This window comes from Pelobates fuscus, chromosome 2, assembly GCF_036172605.1.
Source record: "Pelobates fuscus isolate aPelFus1 chromosome 2, aPelFus1.pri, whole genome shotgun sequence".
Classification (NCBI taxonomy): Eukaryota; Metazoa; Chordata; class Amphibia; order Anura; family Pelobatidae; genus Pelobates; species Pelobates fuscus.
This window is the reverse complement of record NC_086318.1, coordinates 290,097,709-290,110,530: the sequence shown is the minus strand read 5'-3', so window position 1 is coordinate 290,110,530 and position 12,822 is coordinate 290,097,709. Positions and strand designations below refer to the sequence as shown.

The window sequence follows — 12,822 nt, the reverse complement described above, 5'->3', positions numbered from 1 at the left end:
CAAAACACTCATCCATAAGATTGTCAGCAGCCCCTGAATCTATCAAGGCTTTGGTAATCACGGTAGTATTTCCAACAAAAAGGGTAACCGTAATAAACGGTCTAGTAATGGGGACGTGAGGGGTAAACGACATAACACCCGAGGCCGACCCCTCTATAGGCCTTGGGCGCTGCAGTTTTCCTTGCAATTCAGGGCAGGTTCTTAGAAGATTTCCCTTTTTTCCACAGTAAAGGCATAACCCTTCCCTTCTTCGGTATGATTTTTCTACCTCAGTTAACCCAGTAGCACCCAATTGCATGGTTTCATGGGGAGGTTGGCTAGAAGGGGGTAATGCTAGTAGCGCAGTACTGGGTAAAGCAGGTAACATCTGTGTGTACATTCGCCTCTGACTACGTCTCTCTCTAATACGATTATCAATACGGATGACATAATCTATAAGATCGTCCAGAAGGACAGGCAATTCCCTGGACGCTATTTTGTCCAGGATGTAAGCGGCCAAACCCTCCTGAAAGGCTGTAACGAGGGCGTCATTATTCCAAACCACTTCAGCTGCTAGAGTGCGGAATTCATTAGTGTAATCCGCTACAGATCTGTTAACCTGTCGGACCCTAAGCAGAGCTTTGCCAGCAGAAGCAACCCTACCGGGTTGATCAAACTTGCATTTGAAAGCTGTCAGAAAATCTGCGAAGGATATAGGAGACGTATTCTCCCACATGGGGTTGGCCCATGCTAAAGCTCTCCCAGACAAGTGGTTTATCAAATAGGCAATTTTAGATCTGTCAGTGGGATAGGAACGTGGATTCATCACTAAATGGATGTCAATTTGGCTGAGGAAACCACGACACAATGCTGGGTCACCGCTGTAGCGATGTGGCGGCGTCATATGAACCACATGAGCAGGAACGGGAACTGGAGTGGGAATGGGCTCGGGCACAGCAGCAGCAGCCTCCTGAATGGCAGGTTGCAAGTGTGCAGTACGAGCCAGTATGGTTTGCAAAGCCTGAGCAAACTGATCCATACGGTGGTCTAAACCATCCATTCTAGCCTCCTGAATAACAAGGAGCTGTGGTATGTCAGCAGGTTCCATTATGGCCCTGTTGTCATGTCACAATTCGGGGAACCCAACACGCTAACACACACACAGACACACACACAGAAAGTGTGCAGTACCGGTCCTTAGAGTGGCCGGGCAAAGCACACACAGAATAGTCAGGAGACAAGCCGAGTAAGGGGAACCAGAAAACAGAATAACGAGAAACAAGCCGAGGTCAAAGGGTAGGAGAAAGTCACAAAGTCAGTATAACAAGCCAGAGAGTAGTAAACCAGAAAGCACACGTTCAGAATCAATACTATAAAGCAAAGACCACAACAGGGCAGGGAGGAACAGGAAAGGTAAGTATTTAAACCAGAAGGTTAATTCTGATTGGATAATTTCCATTTAGAATTAACAATCACACGTGGGAGATATCTAAACCTCCCACTGCGATTGAGGCACTGTGCCTTTAACGCCGGGTCAGGTGACTGACCCCGGCGTGTAACAAATTGGGCGGTCTCCCAGCGTGCAGTGTCATGCATGCTGCCGCTGGGGGACTTGGAGGAAGACGCGGGCGTCATCCGTGGCTGGGAGGATGCCGCCCGACGAACACATGGCAGGAAGGGGACCGCGGACGGCTGGAGGGTGAGTGCCGTGAGCGGACTGCAGCCTCCCCTCGCAGCCGCCCCCTGGATCCTGACAGACGCTTGCAGACAACTAACTGCTATTCAATCTATTACAGTGAAAAAAAAGTTTGTGGGTTTTTAAATGCACGCTATTGTGCCACCAGATATGAGTGGCACTTTACACACTGGCAGAGTACACACTGTTGGCCTGACACACAGACGCTTGCAGACAACTAACTGCTAATTAATCTATTACAGTGAAAAAAATGTTTTGGTTTTTAAATGCAAGCTATTGTGACACCAGATATGAGTGGTGGCACTGGGCAAGTGGGCACAGTATCCACTGTGAGCCTGACACAGAAGCTGGCAGGAAGGCAGGCAACTGCAATTAGATTACACACAAAAAAAGCAGACTGATGTTCTAGCCCTAAAAATGGCTTTCTGGGGTGCTGTCCTTACAGCAGAGATCAGATGAGTCCTTCAGGACTGTAGTGGACACTGAATACACTAGCCTAGCTATACATTTCCCTATCAAATGAGCAGCAGCTACACTTTCCCTCCTCTATCTAAGAATGCAGCTTCAGAATGAATCTAAAATGGATGCTGTACAGGAGGTGGGAGGGTCTGGAAGGGAGGGTCTGCTGCTGATTGGCTGGAATGTGTCTGCTGACTGTGAGGCACAGGGTCAAAGTTTAGTCAATGATGACGAATAGGGAGCGGATCGAACCGCGCATGTGTTCGCCCGCCGTGGCGAACGCGAACACGCTATGTTCGCCAGGAACTATTCGCCAGCGAACAGTTCGGTACATCACTAATGCTGATTTGCTTTCCTATGGGGAAATCCTAATGCGAGCGCATGTGCATTAGGTCTCCCCCCGCCATCTGACGTCAGCGGGAAGAAGCTTGGGGGGAGCCTGAGCCAGCACTGAGGTACATCGGCGCTGGATTTAGGTAAGTGACTAAAGGAGTTTTAACCAGTTCAGTGCCGTATGAGGGGGTCACTGCACCAATGAGATTAAGTGGTCTAGGTGTCTACAGTGTCCCTTTAAAGAGTATCAGCTGGTGGGTAAAACTGACAAAATTGGAAACAAGCCATGTTATTATCATGAATCAGCAATGTATTAAAATATTGCCAATAGCTCAAGGTATAGTCAAGTTTTCTGTCTTTTTTGGCTAGTTTATTCTGAAATTTGAAATTTCTTTGTCAGTTTCTCAAATGTCCATGTTTAGTGTATAGTTCTGTACTTACAATTGCAAAGGCAGAAAGTCAGCCATTTCTTTATCCACATGCAGAAGGCTTGATATATGAGACAAAATGGGACAGCTACTATAATTTTACTTTAGTGAGCATTGCATTCATTTATACTTTAAGGATAAATCCATGTTGCCATACAAAGCTGTTCCACAGATACTCAACTTTGATATGGAATGACTAATGTTTTGGGCAACACATATCAACAAAAATACTTTTGTTGGCATTAATATAATAAGACAACATATGTTATTGCTATATTACACCTTTTGGCAGTGTTGTGTAAATATATCTTGAATATTTCCTCAGAAGGTATAATTGCTTGACCTTTAACACCCTTTAACACCCTTTTTGCGCAATAACCACATTTAAAAGATACATGGAAAAAAGAAATTTGAGTAGCTAAACTATCAGAAGAGTGGATATCAGTATACTGTGTATCCCAGGATTTTTTTTTTCAGGGGAAGTTCCCCACTTCTAGTTGCTAGGATGCCTTGCGAACCCCTAGAAGTGTTACTTCTTAAAGCAAATTTCTAACCAATTTTGGTTTCTGCTTTTTTTTTTCATTCCCATTGAATAAATCGACTTTGTGTACAGGACATTTGCCAATTTAGAAGCTTAACTGATTAGTCTTCTGCTGTCTTACCTGAACATCACCACTCCCAAAATACTGATTTCTATTATAAAATTGCACAAGGAGCTTTCAGAGTGTCTCAATATTGCAAGTTAGAAGGAACTCTTACCAGTGGATCAATATGGATGATTTGTTGAGGTGGGCAGTTGTCTGGTAATATGGTGGGGACAGAAGCAACTGCAATGCTCTTTTAGCCCACTAGTTTCCATGCACATTTGTGTTTGAAAGCTTTCAATCTGTAAACAAACTTGCATTTCATGAGTATATATTAAATACTGTATAATAATAATGATTATTTTTATGCTTATTTTTTATTAGTTATGAGTTTTTTGAATGATCTATAACCAGGATTCAAAAGCATTCCAGGTTATATTGATATTTGTTGATTGGATTGTGGATCGATATAAACAGATGGGAGCAAGACATGATAATTGTGCAAATTTGTGTGAAAATCCAATATATTTCCTTACATTTATACATTTTTGACTTGTGCACAGTGAAAATGTGTGGATCTTCTGAATTGATCTGGTTTGGATTCCCAAAATTATTTGGTTCTGATAAATTTTGGTTCGAACTATGTTGTTTTGGTTAGTAAAATTTTTTTTTTATAAATCTTTGTTTTATTGAAGCAAAATAAGTTTGTTACAGAAGAAAAGAATGAATAATATATCCACGAGTATTTATACATTTGCAATAACCTTTAACATTGACACACATTCACATAAATGTCTGCTTTATTTTATGTTTTAAAGTTCGTCGCTATGTCTGGTTAGCTCGGCATGTGTGAGTGTGGTAATGCAGTAATAATGTTGGTTCACTTGGATGCAATGCATGTCTAGTTAAGTTAGTGAAGGAATAATGCAAAACTGTATAAGGTCTCAAACACGCATTAGGCAAATAATTTATAGGTCAGGCTGAGGTCGTCGCGTTGGTAATAATATACAGTTGTAAGAATAAACAGGCTAATTGTGTCGTCTCGTTTAATGTCGCTGCAGTATGTTAGTTGTTGCCTCAGGTTATTTGTAATTAGTTTTGTCGATTATTGATTATTGAGTGCCCACGTGTTGATTGAGGGTAGCAGATTTATAGAGACCATAAGAACAGCTGGGCTTATCTGTGTGAGCTGAGCAGGTGCTTTATGTCATGTTATGTGCAAACCAGATTCAGCAGCCGGTGTGATAAGCACCTCTATGTTCTGACCCCCTTGTTATGTACTTTACATTACTAGCTAAAAACACAACAGAGTATGCATCTTTTAGGCTAGCACTAGCAATGCATGCTTAACGGTTCGATTATTTAGTTAACGTTCAGGCTATATGGAATAAAGCAAAACATAATACGCTGAGTTAACAAGGGTGCTCATCAAATTAAGCCATGTAAGCTAGATTCCGCATCAGGCATAGTATGTCTGGTAGTAAACTTGGCATGGGATAAGGCCTCATCAGTTCATCATGCAAGCTGTGGAAGTCACCAGTCTGTCCTAATGTGGCAGGATAAAGGCAGGTGTCATTTAGCCATGCGTTCTGACTCGTGTATGTGCAGTACCTGTCTGCTTTTGTGGGTTAGTCCATGCGCTTTCCCTGCCGACCAGGTTCACAGGGTCCCCGGATCAGCCGGGTCCTCCATTGGGCACGGGTGGCGCGGGCATCCACAATGTTGCTGTTGTCGTGGTGTCTCTGCGTCCAAGGACTACTTGTCTTCAGCCTGAGGCCTTAATAGGCGCTTGCATGCGTGCGCCATTAATCCCATCAACAAGATCGTGGGCCCCGGGTTCTACCGGATCTCGACTTTCTCCCTGGGGGTATGGCAGGCTGCGGAGGAGTTCCTCCTGGTGAGCGCCCAGCTCAGATGAAGGGTGAGCAGTCTTCTTAGCAGCATTTCCCAAGTGGGTGGTGAGTTATAAGCGCCATGCGCCCGGTGTGTCTCCGGCCTTGGGAATTGCTGCCTGGTGTGGGTCATTTAATACCTGTTACCCCGTGCCAGATGATGGCTGTAGTCCACTTTAGATTCTGCGTTTCAGTTCCTGCTCACATGACCTCCGCCATCTTAAACATGGGCCTCGGGCATGTATGATGACGTGTCAGTGCCTCCGAGTGTGGCTTAGAGGTTTGGACCGGGATCACCCCCCCGGTCCAGAGGGGGGGGATCAGGCCCGGGTTCACAGGTGGTCAACATGTGTGCCGGGCTCCGTCGGGCAGGATAGTGGCGTGGCGGTCCCACCAGGGCCTCGTTTTGCAGGAGCTGAGCTTACCTGTGACCGCTCAGCTCGGTGGCCCGGCACCGCCCCACCCCTAGAAAATTTGGTATTGGTAAAAGAAATCAGATCAAAACAAATATTGCCAGGGAAACCCTAAATTTAATTTAAACAACTTGCCTATAGTGTCCCTCTAACAAACTGTAAACCAGTGATTCAAAGGTGGTCATATGTGGCAGCATCATGTAGTGGACCAAAAGTCCTCTAAGGACACGGAAGTGCCTCTAGTAGCTGTCTGGTAGTTAACCCTGCAAGGTAATTTTGCAGTTTCTCAATAACTGTGATAATTACAATTGCAGGGTTAAGCGACATTGATAATGCACCTAGACCACTTCAATGAGATGAAACAAACAATGTTAATTATTGTCTTCCCCACCCATTTATAAATATGTAAATATTTTATTACAAGTTCCTGTATGTTATGATTTGGTTATTCCTATTATTTTTAAGTTGTCACAGCAATCTAACTGTAATGAGCATATGGGCTATAACCACGGCAATTCTCCGAACTCGCAAAAGGGAAAACTCGGCAGAGCTGCAGGTTAGAGCTCTCTCGGGTCCTTTCTCTCTCTCCCTCCCCTGGCTGCCAGCATTACACTGCTAGTGGGTCCGTGAGGGAGATCTCTGATCTTCCCTCTGGTCCTGCAGAGCCCACAGGTGAAAGTGAGGTACAGTTCCTGGTGTGCCACAGCACACAGTTTGGGAACCACTGATCTATAGTTTATAATATGCAGATATCTGCATATTATCAATTTGTCAACTCGTATTCAGTTCAACAGTGACAGGAGAACATGTTGGAACATGCAACACTGTAACTATTGTTGAGAAACATGTTTTGTTAGGGCACACCTTTTTATTAAAATTGTGCAACTGTTGCCAACATTGTCAATTAAAAAAACAACAGCAGCAATGTAGAACAAAATTACTATATATATATATATATATAGAGAGAGAGAGAGAGAGAGAGAGAGAGAGAGAGAGAGAGAGAGAGAGAGAGAGAGAGAGAGAGAGAGAGAGTAGGTTTATATGAGGATATATAAATAGAAAATAACCACATATGAAATAAAAAAAAAAAAGAGTCTAACAAACAGAATTTTAAATAATATTGATAAACACAATAGTTTTATGGGTCCTTAAAAGATTTCAAATGCTTCATAGTCTATTGGGAGAAACAGTGTACAGTGTTAGATGAAGGATACAGAAATGAAATGCTCAAAGCAATGTAAGTTATATAACTATTATCTGTTATCCTCCTTTTAACCATAGTCAATTAGTTGACCAGTTATATACAAATGTTACGGTTATAAGGACACCTCTTCTTTTAATAAAACTGTGGAGTATTTTGTGATTCCTTCTTCAAATATTTTTCACATACATGTATAATCCAATTATATGTATCTGCTATGATCTCTCTCATAAATTATTTTCTATGCAATGCAATGTACTTGTATCACTTAGTAGGAAAAGTATCTATAGATATTTGTTGTGCTTACCTAATACCAGATGTTTGTCAAATCATAAAAAATAAATAAACTAAAATACAATTTTGAGTATTTTATAGCATTGCTAGACGTATGATAGATTTGGCTTGATCACTCACTCATATATTTAACAGCTTTCAATACTGTTTTCTCAGAAAATTAAATAATAAGCTAGATTTCTTTAAAGTACAACTTACTTTCACGTTGAGAATTCTTTTTTCAAAGCAATAGTTTCTTTATGTGGATGCAATTACCTAATAGCAGAAGGGTCAGCTTCCTATACAGAAATGTGATAGACTGTTAAAAGGAGGCAAAATATAGAGTACATAGATAACCATAATCTGTTGTTTACTTGTTAGTAAATAGTCACTGAGTATAACCCCCTCCTCCCTGAGAAATGTTCCAAGTAACTTACTGTTAAGCATTACTAATTATTGGGAAGGCATACAAATTGACTTTTAGGATCAGTCTATTAATGTTAATATTTTGTAAATAGTTGATGTATATTCTTATAATATATCACACAATGATTTGAATTATTTTGAATATAATTAATTCTATTTAGATATATTTCATATATTATTTAAATGTTATTTATTTTTTTCCTGGTCAACATTTTCCTTTTTGGTAATGAGAGGAGAACACATGATAAAATAGAAAAATGTTGGTGATATGATTATTTGTTTTGCTGTTATTATACATAGAAACATAGAATGTGACGGCAGATAAGAACCATTCGGCCCATCTAGTCTGCCCAATTTTCTAAATACTTTCATTAGTCCCTTCACTGTGCTTAAATTCCTTCACTGTGTTAACCTCTACCACTTCAGCTGGAAAGCTATTCCATGCATCCACTACCCTCTCAGTAAATTAATACTTCCTGATATTATTTTTAAACCTTTGCCCCTCTAATTTAAGACTATGTCCTCTTGTTGTGGTAGTTTTTTCTTCTTTTAAATATAGTCTCCTCCTTTACTGTGTTGATTCCCTTTGTGTATTTAAATGTTTCTATCATATCCCCCCTGTCTCGTCTTTCCTTCAAGCAATGCATGTTAAGATCCTTTAACCTTTCCTTGTAAGTTTTATCCTGTAATCCATGAACCAGTTTATGCCAATATAATCAGACTGAAAAACTATAGAACAAATCAAATATACATTAGAGAAATGTCAGATTTTAATGTATACAATATTTATATATTACGTTAGATTTTTTTCTTAATCAACTATATTTGAAATGGGTTTCATTTATTTGTCTCGTATGGTAAATTTGGCTGAATTCCGTGCTACATTAACTACTGTACGGTTTAATACATCTACCCCTCCTATATTATATTGAGAAATAATAAGCCATTGTGTGGTTCAAACAAGGGGGCACTATGTTTAGCTAGAGTTATAAAAAAGTTACAGAAATAACGCAAATCAGGTTTGTATTAAGGGTAACTAAAATAAAAAACATGTGCTGCTTCAAGCCATACATTGATTATTTAAAAATAATATAAGCTAGACGTATGAATATGTGATTTAAATGGACTCCTATAGCACTTAGCTTAACATGATTTATGTGTGAAGAGTTTGTCTCCTTTTTGTCATATCACAAAAAGTGCAGATCTCAATCTAAACTTTCAAGCAGACAACCAGTTCTGTTAATTCCTGGTTTGATTAGCACATTGTAACTAAATTCAAGATGCAGCAATTGCTCAGAGCACCTGCCTGGCAAATACATCCCATTGAACTGCATAAGGAAGTCTGTAATTAGACAGCCACAAAAAGCCTTGGATAAGTTAGAAGGGGAGAAAACAAGAGGACCGCAACTTTTGCACGCTGTTTAGACAAACCACCAAGGAAAATAAATTGGAGGCATATTTACTCTTAGGGTCAATTTTATTTCTTTGGCTTCATGTATCGAATTATATATAATGCTTAGAGACTTTTTAGCTGTATCAGTGAAATGTTTTAAAATGCTTAGCTTCTTCTCTGTTTGAAAACCAAGTATTACACCCCACCCTAAGGTATGCTGAGCAAGTTTGCTTATCTATTCCTAACATACAGAATTGTACATGATTTTTTAGAATTGCTTGGTTTGCAAAGAATACTGTGCCCATCTGTGGTTGGCTGAATAAAGTGTAACAACTTGAAAAAAAAAAGAATCTATATATCTCCTTGTTGGGAGGTGAAAATTAAAGGGCTTGATGAAATACATTGCGTTCTCCATTGTGTGTTATTTCTGACATGCCTTTCCCAGATCTGAGAAAGAAATAAGTCAGAGATCAGAAATCTAGTGACAAGTTCATGGCAGTGTGAGATACCTGAGAAATATCCAGTCTTACATTTTCTAAATAGGGATTTTAACTGCATTTATTTATTTTTGTATTTGGGTAGTGGAGTGTTCCTTTAACCCCTTAAGGACACCTGACATATGTGACATGTCATGATTCCCTTTTATTCCAGAAGTTTGGTCCTTAAGGGGTTAAACCCTTCGCAACTACCGTTAAGGATGCATGACAGAACATTTCTGTAATTTACTAAAGTTAACCCCAGATCGCCATGATCGCGGGGTTAACACTGCTCCAGTCTGCCTCAGTATCCAGAGGCAGAGTAGGGGTGCCCGATCGCGCCGCCCTTGCAGCTGTGATCGCTCTGACAGTCTGTCAGGTTGAGCACATATGCTGCAGGGACTCCTGATCCACCTCCCTGCTCTTTGGAATTCAGTGTGACGTGCAGGGAGACAGATCAGCAGTGATCTGCTTCTTCCTGTTGAATTTTTTTTTTTTTGAAAGTACAATCCCACCTCTCTTTATCCATTCTAATAACCAACCAGCTAAACTACTCCAAAATTGAAAATGGACATAACGTAAAAATTAAAAGTTTGAAAAAGCTGAATTGCTGTGTCTTAAATGTGACCTTTCATCATCCACATATACCTGGCAAAGGTACATTCGGGGGTATTGCTGTACTCAGATGACATAGATGAGCAACCTATGAAGTATTATACTGCCATAGCACACATAAGGTTTGCGAAATATACAGTAGAAACCCACTTTTGAAATACCCTGAGGTGTATTCTTTAAGAAATGGTATGTGTTTGTGGGGTAGTTTGAATAACCAACCTGCTCAAGTACTCCAAAATGGGACATAGAAACAGCATAAACATTCAAAGTTTGAAAAAAAATTGGAATGGCTGTTTCTCAACTGTGCTGCTTCAACGTCCACATATACCTGGCAAAGGTACATACATGGCTATTGCTGTACTCAGATGACATAGCTGAGCAACATATGAAGTATTATATAGCCGTAGCACACATAAGGTTTGCAAAATATACTGTGCAAACTCACTTTGTGTGTCAAAAAGGCAGAAATAATGTTTTTTACTACTACCCTTGATACAAGCTAATGGAAAAAATGATCCCTTGCTAAGGTTCAAAATATGTCTTTTGAAATACCCTTGGATGTCCTCTTTAAGAAATGGCATGCCTCTATGGTGTAGTTGGAATATGTATCCTGCTGAAGTGCTCAAAAATGGAACAGGGACTCATCAACACTATCTATGAAAATGCACACTTAAAAACCTGAACTTGTCATGTCTCTTTTACAGCACTGTAACTTCACAAAATAGTGTCTAGGTCATACATTAGGCATATTGTTTTACTCAGAAGATGTAACTGAGCATAATTTGGGGGATTTTTTGACAGTGGCACATATCAAGTGTAAGAAATACCCAGCAAAAATGCAACATGTATGTAAAAAATTACATTTTTTTTCCTTACCACAAATATTGACATAAATTGGTGAAAAAATGGGGCCAAGTTAAGGCACAACGTATGCCATATAAGATACCCTGGAGTGTCTGCTTTTTCAAATGGAAGCCCTTTGTGGGGCTGTTTGAACAGTCAAATTGCCATAATGTCACAAAATGAGACATAGGCCCATTAAATCAATCTATGAAAATTTGAACTATAGAAACTTAAATAGATCTGGCATTGTAGTTTGGCAGAATAGTGCCAAAGGTATACAATGTGGGTATTGTTGTACTCAAGAGATGTAGCTGAACACAATTTGGGGTTCTGTACAGGAATAGCACAAACCAGCTTTACAAAGTACCCATTACAAAAACCATATTATATGTGTATATTCCAAAATAGAGAAAAAACACAATTTTACTCCAATATTTAGCAGAGATTGGGGATTGAATTGCTATGTAAAAGTGTCAAAATAAGCTTAGGTAAATAGCCTGTGATGTCTACTTTATATAAATACCGTATTTATTCGAGTATAACGCGCTCACGTGTATAACGCGCACCCCTAATTTTCGATTAAAAATCGGTATAAAATTTTGTACCGATTTTTAATCAAAAATTAGGGGTGCTCGTTATACTCGAATAAATATTAGTGGGAGTGGGTGCTCCGATAATATCTCCCAGGACCGCCGGGCAGCAAGCGTTTACTCACCTCCCTGCAGCTCCTCCAGCTCCCCAGTGTAAATCTCGCGAGACCCGCGGCCGTCAGAGCTGGCCGCGGGTCTCGCGAGATTTACACTGGGGAGCTGGAGGAGCTGCAGGGAGGTGAGTAAACGCTTGCTGCCCGCCCCCCAGGACCGCCGGGCTTGTAATGTGCTTGGCGGTCCTGGGAGGTATTATCGGAGCACCCACTCCCTCCCTCTTCTGCTGGGCTAATATTTATTCGAGTATAACGCGCACCCCTAATTTTAGATTAAAAATCGGTACAAAATTTTGCGCGTTATACTCGAATAAATACGGTATATACCTTTCTGTGGCAGCTTTGTTTTTTTGTGATGTCTAGAAAACTTACAAGACAAACAGACCAAATTAAAAAAAAAAATTCACATTGAAATTTTATTTTAGTCCTTGAATTTTGTGACCAGTAACTTTCAAAATAAGCTATAACTATACATATTATGTACTGTATAAATCGACACATACATTAATTTATTTTTAATTACTTTTCCTAAGCTGGGCATAGTATGCACACATTATTATTGCCTAAATTGAGCATAACATTGTTTTTTTTTTGTTTTTTTTGTCCCCTGGTTTTTTGGCATTTTTTATAGTTAATTAAAATGTATATATGTATATCTGACATCGAATTAAAGCCCCCTTTGTCCTCTAAAAATGGTATGTAATATGTGTTGGTAAAATAAACGAGAGAGATGCAAATTGTGGTTGAATACAAACAGCAAAAATTGCTTGTGTCCTTAAAGGACCACTCTAGGCACCCAGACCACGTCAGCTTAATGAAGTGGTCTGGGTGCCAGGTCCCTCTAGGATTAACCCTTTTTTTTTATAAACATAGCAGTTTCAGAGAAACTGCTATGTTTATAATAGGGTTAATCCAGCCTCCAAATCCTCTAGTGGCTGTCTCAATGACAGCCGCTAGAGGCGCTTGCGTGATTCTCACTGTGAAAATCACAGTGAGAGCACGCAAGCGTCCATAGGAAAGCATTGTAAATGCTTTCCTATGAGACCGGCTGAATGCGCGCGCAGCTCTTGCCGCGCATGCGCATTCAGCCGAAAGGGAGGATCGGAGG

General features: G+C 40.2%; 1 protein-coding gene across 1 annotated transcript in view; it reads right to left on the bottom strand.

The window, feature by feature from the left end:
- The window catches only part of LOC134585785 (protein unc-93 homolog A-like), a 137,178-nt gene extending 129,624 nt beyond the window's left edge, over positions 1 to 7,554 (bottom strand). Inside the window, exon 1 of the mRNA XM_063441253.1 lies at positions 7,478 to 7,554. The gene's annotated coding sequence lies outside the window, so the exon portion shown is untranslated. The remainder of the gene's footprint in view (positions 1 to 7,477) is intronic.
- Positions 7,555 to 12,822: the final 5,268 nt, after the last annotated feature.